The following is a 15,246-nucleotide window of genomic DNA, read 5'->3' on the forward strand; positions in this document are numbered from 1 at the left end:
AATGCGATGGAAACTAGACTCGAAGACCTTCGATTTGATAGGTGGATCACCTCGTAACTCCAAGTAGATTGAGAGAAAAAACTCTTCGACATCTAACCCAAATTTCAGTGAAATTTACAAACGTAACTTGCGACGACCTTTGTCGATTTTAGCATCATAACATGTTTAACTTCAAAACTTAACATACGACTATCATACTATTTAAATACCTCAAAACATTACCTTCTTAGCATGTTAGCCACTTTACGATACGATAACGCACGAAAACACGAGGTGTAACATTACGGAGGGCACGTGTCCGCCCGCCCTTCAAGGTGGGTCCGCCCCTGTCTTTTAGGTACCATAAATTTCCATAATAAATTAGATTATCTGAATATGAAAGCATTTGTATAAGTGGTATCAGATAGGGCTGTTGAAAATCGAACCGCAACTGATAATCCAACCGCAAAATAGGTTTATTAGTATCGGGTAATTGGATTAATGGATGGGGAATGGTTTGGAATTTTATAGTTAACGGTTTAACGGTGCGGGGGACGGTTTTCTCATTTTCCTTATTGGTTTAGCCGTTAACCTGTTAAGAATAATTAAATTATAAATAAATCTCAGTGTATATAAAGTACTAAAGATTAGAAATACTAATCTTTGAGCCTAAAACTCATTTTCTTCCCGCAACATGGTAGCAGTTTCTCATTTTCCTTATTGCTTCTACCTGGTGTTTGTTTCTTATTATCTCATGTTACCAACTAGAATCATTCAAAACATTTTTACCTTCCTTGGATGTTTCTTCCCCTTTCTATGGTGAAGATGAGAACGAGATACAATTACTACTGGTTGTTTGAAAGAAATAAATTTTCTTATGGACATTGACACACTTTAGTATGAAAATCTCATACTTAATCTGCACAGTTTATTTAATAACGATACTTTAGTGAAAATTTAATTCGTATTTCCAATCATTTAAAATCATGTGTCCTAAGAATACCCACTATGAGTAATACATCCATTTAAATCTTGCGATGTGAAGCAAATAGGGTCAAATGTGAGTTTGCAACCTATACACTATCAATATTGAGCCTTTTGTGTTTTGATAATTTTGTATTGATGCAATAGTCCGAGCAATAGAATGAAAAAAAATCTCATATGCTTTATTGATTAACCGATAAATCGACTGCTAACCGACCGTTAACCGCTAAATTCACACCGAACCAACCGATATCTTATTGGTTGGTTAGTGAATTGAGGTATTTAAAAACCGATATCCGATAAGTCGAAACATTAAGCACAATTATCCAACCGAACTGCCCAATAAGCACCCCTAGTATTAGAGCATCAATCCTCTGACCTCGTTTGTAATGGACATCAAAAGATTTTTCTCACCATACCGTTATTATAATGACCCACGAGCTACATGTTGAACGCTGTATTGAACACTACAGCTACTGCACCAGGATATGGGCTCATTATACTAGATATGAACAAACAACAATTACAGCAAACCTACCCTCTATATACTTCTAATTTCAGTCCGCATCAATCTTGGGAAGCCGCCAACTCTCAACCTGCCCCTTATCTCCATCAGCCATCGGAGTTCGGTGGTGTTCCCTCTAATGTTTGGACCACGGGAGGGTATACAAGCAGCTCTTACATCAGTCAAACCAACGTGAAGCCTTACGCGACATGTAATCCCCACCAGTATTCAAACTTCAATTGTACAACTGTTCCTGCGCTTTCCCATTGCCACCAAAACTACAAGCAACACTTTTGTTTTGATACCGTCGTGGAGAGCTCTCTTCAATCCGGATTTTCGATTGATGTGGAGATTTCGATGGATTGCAACAGCAACACTTCCATTTGCACAGATGAAAGGCTAAGCAATCTCGTCGATGTTGGCAGAATTCGAAAGAAGAACAACAATCCTCTCATGAGCACCAGATGTTTGATGAAATGCCAATTAGTGAAGTAGTGATGCCTTTTAAACAATTAACTTCTCCATTTGATGATCAACTGGAAAATGAGGCCATGTGTTTTGCGGATACTGAAACTGACACTGAAAAGTATGAGTCTATTGGCGGAGAAAGGGAGTATGCGAGTGAGAAGCCAGAACCAGTACTTGGAAAGCCAAATGTACATGACGAGGCTTATACTGCTTGTGATTCAACCAACACTATCCTGAGGTTACTGTAGTAATTGTGTCGCCAACAAAACGGATTGATGTTGATGAAGATACGCCACCCATGTTGAAGCCAAGTGACCAGTGTCCTCTTGTAAGCATTCCAAACGAAACTAAGAACTATATGGGCTACGACACCTATTTCAATGTTTAGGACACCGAGAAGAGGGATACTAAAAAGAATTGCAGCCCCTTGATTGAGGAAATGGTTGTTGTAGTAAACAAAAATGACAGTGGAACCATTCATGTTCCTACAACTACCATGACTGCTGCGAGTGCTGAAAAGAATCACTATGCCATAAAAGATCCTATCAGTCCCTTGAAGAAGTATATGTTCGAGAACGACATGGGTAGTGAAGTTGAGTTAAATGTCATGGATTAAAAGAATGATGAGTTGATCGAAAAGGCTGTCGAGTCTGCAGATGCAAGCCCTGTTCCAGCTCATTGTCAACTTCTAAAGAATGAATTTGCCGATAGTCAGAACTTCAGAATTGGGCCTGATCAAATGCACAAAGACACTCAATATCCTTTTATGGTTAATGGTGTATTGCGTAAAACTGGAGTAACCTTCAAGTTTGTCAAGGTAAATTCTTTTCCTGAGTTCGTAGGGAAACACCATAACAGCCTTTGCGCTTGATGAGACTCACATGTGCAATGAGGAGATGCATGTTTCCTACAAATTGATGTATGAGTTATTAACTAATGCTTTCATTTCTAGATTAAGAAAAAAGCGAAAGAGAAGTGGTGATAATCATGGCAGTGCTCGTGTTAGTGTCATGTATAAGGGTCATGGACTCTGTAGTGTCAGTTACAAAGGCGAATTGATGAATGGTGACTATAAATTTGACCTTGTTAATTTCCTCAATTGTTTAAAAGGGTTGAGACTTTTGGATTGCACTTTCTTCAGTAGTAGTAGGGTGGATTCTCAAATGTGTGCCCCAGCTATGAAAATAAGCTTAAGAAACCATTATTCTATTACTAATTCTACAATCACCAGCTACTCTAGTTGTATGGACTTGAATGCAACTTACTTGGTTTTCGAAAGGTTAGAGAAAATTGTGCAATTGGTTGTAGATGTTGCCAAAAGAAGCATTGAAACAGCAGCAAAAAGGGGAGTAAACAGCGGGCGGGACAGTGCTATGAGCAGCGAGGGTTGTGACATTGGTGCCGCCATGGAGGATGTGGAGATAATGAGACAAAGTGAATTGACAAAGAAGATTGCAGAAAGTGTAGTTTGGAAGTGGCCAAATATGAAATCCCATTTTCTTGGATCTATAGGTGATGCCAAAATTAAGGAGTGGTGCTTACTTGTCTGGTTGTTGAAATTACCGTGCCAATACCTTGAGAAACTTTGTCCCTTATTTGACACTGAGATGCTGTGGAAGGGTAGTGGTGCACAGTTTTGTCAATATGGTTCTGTTGACCAACACTTGAAGCAATTTCCTTCAGAAGGAGAGTTGCTTACTATTACTTCTAATATTCTTCTTCTAATATTAGGAAGGAATCTTAAAGTTGGAGACTTCTATGAGGTCCCATTCTAAACATGTGTGTTTATTTCTTCATTTCCACTTATTACCCTTGAGGACAAGGGTGGCTTGATGTGGAAGTGATTTGCAAACTTCTCTTTTGTTCATGTGCAAGACCACACAGTCTATGCATGTTCGTCGGATTGCAATGGCAAGAAATCTCCATGAGCACGTCCTTATTATCGCTCGTTTGCATGTTGCAGAAGCTAACAATATATGGAAGTTATATTGAATTGCTGGAATGCAAAAAGAATATTTGTGATTAGAGACGACTGTTCGAGGTAGATCTTTGACCCGTGTCGGGAAGTCTGATCATCTTTCCCGACAAATTGCCCCAGTTCGCTGCCGAAGAAATAGTTCCACGAGTTGATGTGTGATGCCAACTTCGATATTGTCAAAAGCCACCAGCTAAAAACAATTGTTAGCAATAAAGAAATATATGTGTAAGTAAGACAGGGTTGGGGAAGTTTACACTTGTAACCCCTGTTTCGAAAGTTGAATCCACAACATACTTTGGAGATGAATTAAATTTATGGCTTCCAATTGAGTCGACATTGAGATCCACTTTAACGAGAACTAAATCCACATCCACGTTGATTTAAGGAATGGAGCTTCAGGAAGAGTGTACAAAGCTATCCTAAGCAGCAGTGATTTGGGAATCAAGATCTCAGATTTTGATTTGAGCTCTGTGAAGGACTTGTTTTTCTTGCAGTTTGAGACTACCCTTCTCAACCCAGGTATTAGCTCTGATGATCGTACCAAGTACCAACCTTGACAACAAAATTCACAGGATGCTGAAATGTGGTATGAGCAGTAATGAGAATATCCTCGTGATTAGCTTCATTTGAAAAACTTGAAGAACATGGATGTTCTAACGTTCTTGGTGTTTTAATCTACAACTTCCTTGCATTAGAAGTTTAAATGATGGTACGTGGAATTAACAAAAAGGAGATTGAGCAGCAAATTGGACAATTTAAAATTCTGAATCAGAACATAGCTACAGGAGAGACTTATTTGCATTTTGAGTCGGTGAATACAAAGTGTAGAACTAGGGGCCAGAGTTATCCTCTGTCACAAGTCTGGCAGATAAAGTCTCATTTCTTGGATAACTCCACCAGACTATTTATTTTAGTTATAAATCATGAAATGCAGTGCTTTGCTATTAATTCTCCTCCCTCACTCAGCACATGGGAATGTGAAAGTATGGTCACTGATGGTGAAGGGTCTGAAATGCTGCTTCTACTAATTCCATTTGATCCTGGACGGATTAAGTTCCTCACCCTTGAGGACAAGGGTGTTGTTTACTGGGGGGTACTGATACGAGTTAGAAATAATGCGACTGTGGAAAGTAGTACTCTATGTTTCCGGAAGTGTACATGGGAGTTGAGTTGGTTATTTGCCTATCAGTTACTAGTTTTCCATTTGAGTCCAATAAATAGTTAATTTATTTGCCCTAAGTTTCTTTTATTATACTTTGACCCCTAGGTCTTATTTCTCCTATGTGTATCAAGTTTGCCAATTTCAGAGGCGATGAATGTCAAAACCTTTATCTTATTTTCCCTAGTTTCTTCTCTTCTTAGCTTTAGCTTAGTCTTAGTTAGCTTCTTCTTTCGCTGAAATTCAGTATTTGTATCAGATTGTGGACAATTTTTTCTCCGGTGAAATTATCTTCTTCTTCTTCTTCTTGAAATGATTTTTGACTTATGGTGGCGGAATGATGGTGGTTATGGCAATTTTCTGGTGGTGGTTGCTGATAGTGGTATGGTGGTGGAATGATGGTATGTCGGTTGCATGTCACATTGTCATGTATAATTGTACATAGCATACACATGAGATACAAGTGACGTACATCGACATACAAAGTGATATATCATTGTATGTTATGTGTATATTACTGGTATCTTGTGTGTATCATAATTGTATGTCATGTGTATTGTTGTACATATCGTGACATACATACGATATAGCATGACACACAGGTGATATATACTGTGTCTATCAATTGGTAAATCAGGGAGAAGAAATCAAGAAAACAATCATTTTCATAACAGTCTGGGACTCTTGAGAGCAGCTACGATCCAAGGGAGATGGCCATATATTCTTCATTTACATGTCTATTGGCTAATATTTGTGATACAAGAGAAGCTCTACTGTATATGAGACACCACTGTGATTCTAAGTTCGATGCCAATGGCAAGATCATGAGAGGTCTTGATTTGTGATAGGCGAGAAGTTACTTCTGTGATCGTGACAGTGGTGGAGCAGCTGTAGAGGGAGGTGGGTGGGGGGGGGGGGGGGGGGGGGCAAATATCAACACTCCCCACTTAGACTTTGCTCGCCCTCGAGCAACCACTTATCAAACATTCCCTAGTACTTTACACAGTCATGCCACTCAAACAGGTCTACATCAAGATTCGACGGATATGACAGTTTCGAAATAGCATTAAAACACACACATTGAGCCAATTCTCTCATAAGTTATGCCAACTGCTTCAAAACAACCATTTTCTCACATTTCAAAATGTTAGCAACCATACCTCTCAAGAAACGATCCATTTAAAAATAAGCATATGACTCCAGAAACCATTCAAAACACAATGAGTATGCTACTTTACCGAGTAGTAATACTTCACCCATCTCCTATTGATTATGTGCCCTCACCCAAAAGAGAGTTGTCCATATTTCACACAAAGTCAATGACGTTATTTCAACGGACATAAGATGCAAAAAATATCGCTCACTCTCACAAAGAATATCCAATGCTCAAACATGACAAACCATAGGCTTGCCCTTAGTGTAACCGTTGCCCAAATTAGAATGAGATGAATTTAGGATCACTTAGGACTTGTATGGTTGCAACGTTGGCTAAGGGACGGGTAGGATATATTTTGAAAATAGTGACTAGGGACGGGTAAGATATATTTTGGAAATAGCACTCAAAAACATTCAAGTACACCAATTGACTTCATTTAAACTTCATTCAACAAACCCTCCCTTAATTTCACATCCCAACTCCGATTCCATTAATTAGCAATTAAAAGTGCCTAAGGAGTAAACAGGGATCAAATATTCTAGTAGGAATAAGCTTGTTTTTGTCATTTGTCACAACTGTCATCCCTCCTTTCTTCGGGACACATTGCATCGGACTCACCCACTTGCTATCCGAAATAGGAAAAATAATGCCGGAATCTAAACACTTGATTACCTCTTTCTTGACAACCTCCTTCATCATAGGATTCAGTCTCTGTTGATGCTGTGTGCTAGGCTTATGATCATCATCCATGAGTATCTTGTGCATGCATAGCGCGAGGCTAATTCCCTGAATATCAGATATCTGCCACCCCAATGTCCTTTTGTGAGACTTCAACACTTCCAGACAAACACTAACCTCTTCGTCGGTCAACTCTGCTGCTAATATCACTGCAAGGTATTACCCTCGCCTAAGAATGCATATTTAAGATGTGCAGGCAGGGGCTTCAACTCAAACTTCGGAGTTACTCCTATTTTTCTGTCTAAGGGCTTAAACTCGCCTTCACGAATATAAATGCTCATCGTATCCAGAATCTGCACCATCTCAAATGCCTCTGAATTACCAAAAATATCATCACCCACTAGGGCTCTTTCCAATGGATCATGAAAAGTGATGAGTGGCCTTCGGGTAACATCATTCAGCACAGTAATGGCTGACAACTTCTCATAGACTGCAGGCATCTTCAGAGCCTTGTACACATTGAAGACTTCAACTTTATCATTTACTCTCATGGTGAGTTGCCCAGTAGCTACATCGATAAGTGCTCTTCCAGTGGCCAAGAATGGACGCCCCAAAATAAATGGGACTTTCGAATCTGGCTCGAAGTCCAAAATCACGAAGTCTGCAGGAATTATCAACGACCCTACTTCTACCAATAAATTTTCAATAATGCCTTCGGGTCTCACCAAGGATCTATCTGCCAGCTGAAGAACTATAGTGGTTAGTCTGGGAACTCCAAACCGAGCTTCCTGAAAATTTATGCTTACACCCAAATCACATAGTGCTCGAGCAACAACCTGCTTCCTAATAGAAATCTCAATCGTGAAACTTCCTGGACCTTCAATTTTGTGGGTAACCTGTTTTGAATACGAGAATTGCACTCCTCAATAAGTGCAACCGTGGCATACTCTGTGAATCGACTATTGTTTGCAATAATATCTTTGATGTACTTAGCATACTTTGGAATACTCTGTAGCATATCAACCAACGGGACGTTCACATGTACCTGCTTTGGGCAAATCAATAAACTTCTTGTAAGTAGCCTCTTCTTTCTGTCTTGCTAAACATTGAGGGAATGGAGGTGGTGGCTTTGCAACCACGGGCTGTGGCTGCTTTACCAGTGGTTTCTCGACTACCCTCTCTCTTTCAATCCTCTCCTCGGCAATATTCCCTTTTTCAGCTTCTACTCGACTGATTTTTTTTTGAGCCACTTCCTCTAGTTCTCTCCCATTCCGAAGAGTCACAGCATTACAAGGCTTGGGATTCACATCCGTATAACTTGGAAGTCCTCCAGGCGGTCTAGTGTTTTGTACACCAGCTATCTGACCCATCTGCCTTTCTAAATTTCGCACTGCCAAATCACGATTCTGATTACCTACTATCAACTTTTGCTGGTCTTTCATCATCTTTTGCATATCACTCACCATCTTGTTCATCATCTCCTCAATATTATTCGCGGGGGCTTGAGGAACAGGTGCTTGCTGATAGTTTTGTTTCTGATTTCCTTGATTGTCGCTCTACCTGAAATTCAGGTGATTCCTCCAATTTGGGTTGTAAGAATTCCCATATTGATTGTTGTTTCCTTGCCCCTTGCATGCATTACTCTCAAAGTATATGGATGCGAGATTTGCAGGGCATACATCACTGGTGTGACCTTCCCCACAAACTTCATAAAAGATGATGGCTTGTTGCACTACATACACCTGTGGTTGAGCTTGCGCAGCAGGTAACTTCTTAATTTCAGTGCGCATGGCATCAATTTGTGCTGATAGTGTTGTAAAATTATCCACTTTAGAAAAACCCAGTGCCTTCCTAACTAAACTGCTAGTTGTGTCATCCTACCAGTCTGAAGTACTCTGAGTAAACCTGTTCAATAATGTGAATAATTCTTCATAGCTCAGATCAAGAGCCTGCCCTCCTGCGGCAGTATCTAGTGATGACTTATGTTGGGCATCTAAACTCTCAATAAATGTGTGTGCCAAAACTTCATTCGTCTGATGGTGGTGAGGACAATCTCTGAGAAGACCTTTGAAACTCTCCCACGCTTGATACAAATTGTCCCCATTTTTCTACCTCAATGACATGATCTCTCTTTGGAGTCTAGCTGTCTTTGCTGGTGGAAAGAACTTTGTCAAGAATTTCGTCGCCAAATCATCCCATACAATGATAGAATTTGAGGGCTCCGCTAATAACCAGTTACTTGCATTCCCCAACAGAGAAAGGGGGAATAGTGTCAGCCACACAAACTCTTTAGTGACCCTTCCAGTAGCAAAAGTTTCAACAATCTGCAAAAAAGTATGTACAATCTGCAAAAAAGTATGGATCTTTTGCTGAGGATCCTCGTGTGACATTCCCGTGAATTGCCCACTAGAGTGAAGTAGCTGAATCATAGGATGCTTTAGGTCAAAGTGCCCTTTGATGGTGGGCTTGACAATGCTTGAAGTTACATTTGCCACGCGAGGCACTGCAACCTCTCACACTTTTGTTGGTGGATTATTAGCCATGACCACAGGTAATTCGGCTAAAGCCTGCGGATTCTGCAATAAGTTCAAGTCTCTTCTGCGCCGGTTGAAAATACATTCAGGCTCAGGATCAAATTCCTCAAGATTTTTTTGACTCGCAGTCCTTCACATTCAATTAAAGTACCTGCAATCAAGTAGCAGCTAAGATCAAGACGTTAATACTTGGATAAATAAAGCAATACAATTTACTCTGGTAAAAATAATTGATTTTTAAGTCCTCGGCAATGGCGCCAAAAACTTGTTGCGTGTACGTGGTCGTACAAGTAACGTAGCGATTCTATGAAATCGGCTGTCGAACCCACAGAGACTTATGACCAATACTTTCACGAAAACAAACTATTGCTACTAATTATGCAAGTAATGACTAAAAGCTTTGTTTGTTTTGTAACTTAATGCTGAAAACTAAATAAATAACAATGTCAACTAGAATTGTACTACGAACGTCTTTGAGAGTTGCTTTTATCAAGATTTTAGAAATATTCCAGGGCTGTGGTTGGTTCACCAATCCTATTGAGTCATTCAAGCATCCTACCTTAGTAACTTTGTTCACAACTGCTAATTAACCAGATTATTAATCTAGTAGTATTCTTCCGAACCACTACTCGCCAATCCAAGATAATTCGCCTCTTATATTCCTATGGTATTGACTTATCAAGAACGCAATAAAAGCACAGTATGTAATTGATTGCGGTAACTAAGTATATTCCTATCCTAGTCACAAATCCTAGCACAACTATAGGGATAATCAAATCACAATCTCTTTACTACTTCTCTAAACTAACAACGTCTTTCCCAAGCACGTATATTGATTAGTAAATAGAACTCAACTATTGCACGGACAATCAAGCAATTAAGCACAGAAGTAAAGAAACAATTGCATACGAACAAGCTACTAAGATGAAAACAGTTGTCAAACGTCAATATTCATGGCTAAATCACAACCCCAGAATTAAGGTGTTTAGTTACACATGATTCGAGAATGGAAGCTAGAATTCATGAATAACATAGGGTTTCAATGAAAAGAAAAATAAGAGAAGAGGAATAAAACCTAGAAAGAGTTTCACAAGTCTCAAAAATCATCTCCGCCGCTTTCTAATGTTTAAAACGACTATTTATAAGCTAGGGAAAATATGAGATAAGTTGGCCCAATCCTGATCAAATTAGGACAACTGACGCTTGTTGTGCGCTGGTTGTGCGACGCATGGTCTTCATTATGTTTTGCTCACGTGACGCACGACCAACGCATGGCTTATCTGAGATTCAAAGAGAGGTTTTTGTGCGTTGGCTGTGCAACGCATGGCCAGCGCATGAGACCCTTCAGTGATCAGATTCTGCCTTCAAGTGCGGGAACTTCCTTCCCCACGTTCGACTAACGTGCACAGCCTCGTAATCAATCAACAAATGTTTGAAATGCCCTTCATTGGTCCTTGTTGTACCTATTCATACAAGCATACCAACATAAGCTTATATACAACAATTTACATTAAAAACTGCGATTAAAGTGCTAAGAAGTAAAGTGCAAATGACACTAAATCTAGAAATTTGTGCCAAATATTAGGGGGGACGGACGAAGAAAGCGAGGTAGGGGTGGGATGGAAATAACGATGGCTAGGGTGTGCAAAAGAATAGATAAGAAGAAAGAGAAAATCTCCAAAACTCTAATTTTGTGAGATTTGTTAGAGGTTATATATATTTTGTAAAGATTATGTTGCTATATTTTGAAAGTGAAATAGCGTTACTGGTTTTGGTAAATATGAATTATTTTCATATATTTAGGTAAAAAGCTCAATCATTTTGCTATTAGTGGTGAAATTCAATGATTTCATTGATGATGAGATAATTAAATATTTTTTTTCTTATTTTAACTATTATAGAAGCACGAGTTAACAAGTGGTTTGGTCGTCAACCTTGTGTTGTGGGTCCTACCAAAACTTTCTCCACATTTTTTAGGCTCATTGTCACTTAGGCCCTTATTTTGTGTTGTTGTTTAATTTTTGTCCCTAAAAACAAATTGTGGGGTATAAATTTATATTTCTGCATCATAATATCTCACAAGTTATGTTCCGCACCATTAAAAACTTATGGCCACTCGGCATAAGATTTAGGAAAAATAACATCCTATGTCTATTTGGAAAAATATTTACCCAAAATGACCCTTTTATACATTATTATACACTTTTATATAAGATCAACATATTATTTACAGTAAGTGTATAATGTTGTATATCGTGTGTATAAACAATATTGTAAAAAAAGTTGGCTATACAGATGTAAATTAAAAATATAACTACATGGATATAATATTTTATGCTGGATTGTATATTATTGAAATTATTCCTAAAATTAATTGCTAAAGGCAAAAATTAAATATCAGCCCATTTGAAGGACAATTCGTGAAATTCTTCCATTTTTTTAATTTTTAATTTGTAATAGACAAATTCCCTTTTTTAAAACTAAACTATATAGAAGCATGAGTTGAAGAAGTGGATCGTCGACCAAGGGCAATTTGTTCAAAGCACTTGCCATTGAATAATTCATTAGTTAAAAGTAGAATCTTACTGTAGCTTAGTATTAAATATATTCTATCTTTCATTTTTTTGCCTCTGCTCATAAAAATTGCATCACAACAGATGATGTCATTTCAAGTGGTAGGTATTAATTATGTTTTTGGCCACGTGTCACTTTTACACTCCTTTTACTTTTCACTATTTTATCATGCTCACATAATTTCACTTAATAGACAAATAACATTTGTGTATATGTATTAATGTTCATCTATATATATGCAACGACAGTGCAAATTTAGGTATGTTTATTAGCAATATAAAGTATATATACTATCACTATCGAATACATAAATCTTTACAATTGTACACAACTACATACACATAGATACACTGTATAATCCAAAGTGTTGGGCGCACGGGCATACGCCATCTAGTACTATATAATAAGTATGGGTCTTTCGTCGTCCAGGGGTACTTCCGATATTTCAAATTTATGTGAAATTTAACGTATCCCTCGACAGTGAAACTGAGCAGTCACTACCAATTGTCTGGCCTTTCCTTCTAAAATAGATTTACAATTTAGCTTTATACCCTCTCATCTCCCCTTCTTCCTATTTATTCATCATCTTCTTGAAGGTTACATAGCTTTTATTAGTTTTTTCTCTCTTCTTTTCCCTTGCACCTTTTGCTTTTTGATTCTTCGTTATTTTCTTGTTCTGTTTCATATATGTATTTTAAAATTTGAGTTTTTGGTCAAATTTGATTACTGGGTCTTTCATGCTAATCATTGTTGTTGAGCAATGAATATGGGTGTTGGTATTTTGAGCTAAAATTTGCTGGGTATTACTAGTTTCCTGTTGTTTTCTTGGTTATCTGTACAATTTTCCTGCTCTGTTGGGACTTGGGTAGTTTCTTCTTAGATTTTTACATGCATATCAATTATTTGGTCTGATGAGTACAAATTCAGAATTTCTTCATTTGCAGATCGATCATAACCGGTGGCCGCTGGAAAATGAAGAAAAAACAGTCATGCAGAAGCCTCTTCCTTCTCTGCTGTAACTTTGGGCCAACCCACTATTTCAAATTTTGTTAATTCAAGGTAATCTCATCCTAAATAACTGAGTTTTTTTTCTTATGCATTTTTTTTACTTTGGTGTAATTTTTGACGAATTTGGATCAAGAATTTTGATTTTGACCTAGATTTTGAATTATTCAAGAAGAACAGGGAACGAACATATTCACACAATGACCAATAAAGAAAGTGCAATAACAAAGAAAGATTACATAAAACAACTCTATAAACAAAGAACTCATACCAAACAAAATGGTTAAAAATTAGGACTGCCTAAAGTTGTACATTCCTTTGTACTAGGGCGGAATTTTCATAAGATTCTATACAGATCCAGAAATACTTATCGATAGAATAGAGCAATATTAGAATTACATGTTACATGTAAAAAAAAAAAAATGAAGTAATATCAGAATTTTGTATTCTACTTGTTAGTCCAAGTGGATGTTGTTACTGGTAAGTAAAACAATCATGGTATTAGAGTTGAGATGGCCATTAAGCTGTCACAGATGATTTTTTTTTCTTGTAAAATTTACTTGGCATAACTTAACATTATTACCTATTTATGGAACATAACTAAACTTTACAATAATTATATTTAGTATCTAAAATATAACATATTTTCTTCCTATAGCTATCACTTTTTCACCACTCATCTGATAACTTCCTGCACCCCTAAATTTAAGCAAAAAAAAAACGTACCTCTCTCCTATCCCCCTAAATACACACCATTATGCCCAGTATCCCTTAATTTCCTCCAATTTCAAATCAGTTTTACAATAGTTCAACTTCTTTGTTGATCTCTAATTAACTACTCATTAATTTCACTCATAATTCAAATCTAATTCCCAAAAAAGGTAAGATTCTATATTGATTTTTACGTTTCACCGTGTATTTAACCTATATTTTCGGGTTTTTTTGTTTTGTTTTTTTCGTTTGAATCAGCAATGCAACTCTAAATAATTAATTATCACTGTTTGTTCTTGGTTGTTTTTTGTTAGATTCAAGTGATATGGCTAAGAAAGCTTCTACTCCGATGAGGACTAGAGGTATAAAATCCGAATTTTCAATTCCTAATTTTTCTTTGGGAATTTCTCAACATGAAACTGCCATTGCAGGCTCTTATGCTGAGAATCGTTCAAAAATAATTAACGATCCTAGGCGTTCTGCTGATTATGTTGATTCCAAGAGTAAACTACAAGAAAAAGTGAAAAAGGTTTCTCAAATGGAGAAACAAAAGAAGAGAAATGCTGGTAACAATGTTGTTAATGTTAAGGGCAAAAAAATTGCTAAAACCAAACATAATGTCGATGAGGATGATGATGGAGAGGTATATTTATGTTGTATTTTCAGTATATTTAGTTCGTTTGTATTTTTTAGTTCAGTTATTACAGATCAGTGACTTAACCAGATCTATATTTTATGTGCATTTTAAGTATATTTTGTATTGTTATTTTTTTTCAAATGTTTCTTCAGTTAGTTCGTGTTTATTGTTCTTCACTATAACTGTAATTTTTATTTTTTTTAAGTATATTTGTGTATATTTTGTTGACAGTTATTACAGATCTGTAATTTACATATTTAGTCAATATATGTCATTATATTTTCAGTATATTCATATATATATATTTATTGTTGAATTACATTATATTTTTTCATTGTCAATCACTGTTTTGTTGTATATTTGTATATATTTTTGGTTGACCCATTTTTTACTTGATTGTGTTCACTGTTTTTTGTCAATCATATGTGTTTTTTGGCATGTTGTTTCAGGTATCTAAATTTTTTGTTACTGTTGACACCCAATTTTGGCCCGCCTCTCCTCCGAAATACCTATTCGCGCTTCTAATATTTTTTGAAAAATTAAAAAATACTTATATTTTACTATAATTATTAGCCTCTTATCAATACCGACGTTTCATTATTCTATTACAGTTACTAGCTATTATTATTATTATTATTAATTCCAATACGAGCCCAATTCACCCCCAATATTTTTGGATTAACCCAAAACAATTTTCATAGGCCATTCATTACCCATTTTAATTCACCCCAACCCAATTTTCAGACCAGTCCACATTTTATTCCAAGCCCACATTTTAATTCACCCAGCCCATCGCCTAAACCTACCCGACCCGCGCCTTCCACTTAACAAAGGAAACCCATTAGGGTTTCCTTCATTTTTTCTCCTGCAAGCCGCCA

General features: G+C 37.1%; 1 protein-coding gene and 1 non-coding gene across 3 annotated transcripts in view; both read left to right on the top strand.

The window, feature by feature from the left end:
• Positions 1-14,534, top strand: part of LOC132618950 (BI1-like protein) — a 36,079-nt gene extending 21,545 nt beyond the window's left edge. Inside the window, exons 4-6 of one of the 2 annotated variants that reach the window (XR_009574401.1) lie at positions 12,943-13,074; positions 14,046-14,093; positions 14,163-14,534. The gene's annotated coding sequence lies outside the window, so the exon portion shown is untranslated. The remainder of the gene's footprint in view (positions 1-12,942; positions 13,075-14,045; positions 14,094-14,162) is intronic. The other variant, XR_009574402.1, reaches the window with a different exon arrangement.
• On the top strand, positions 8,944-9,048 carry LOC132620650 (small nucleolar RNA R71). Its single transcript, XR_009575087.1, has one exon. It is a non-coding gene; the product is annotated as a small nucleolar RNA R71 (small nucleolar RNA).
• Positions 14,535-15,246: the final 712 nt, after the last annotated feature.

This window comes from Lycium barbarum, chromosome 11 (assembly GCF_019175385.1).
Source record: "Lycium barbarum isolate Lr01 chromosome 11, ASM1917538v2, whole genome shotgun sequence".
Lineage (NCBI taxonomy): Eukaryota > Viridiplantae > Streptophyta > Magnoliopsida > Solanales > Solanaceae > Lycium > Lycium barbarum.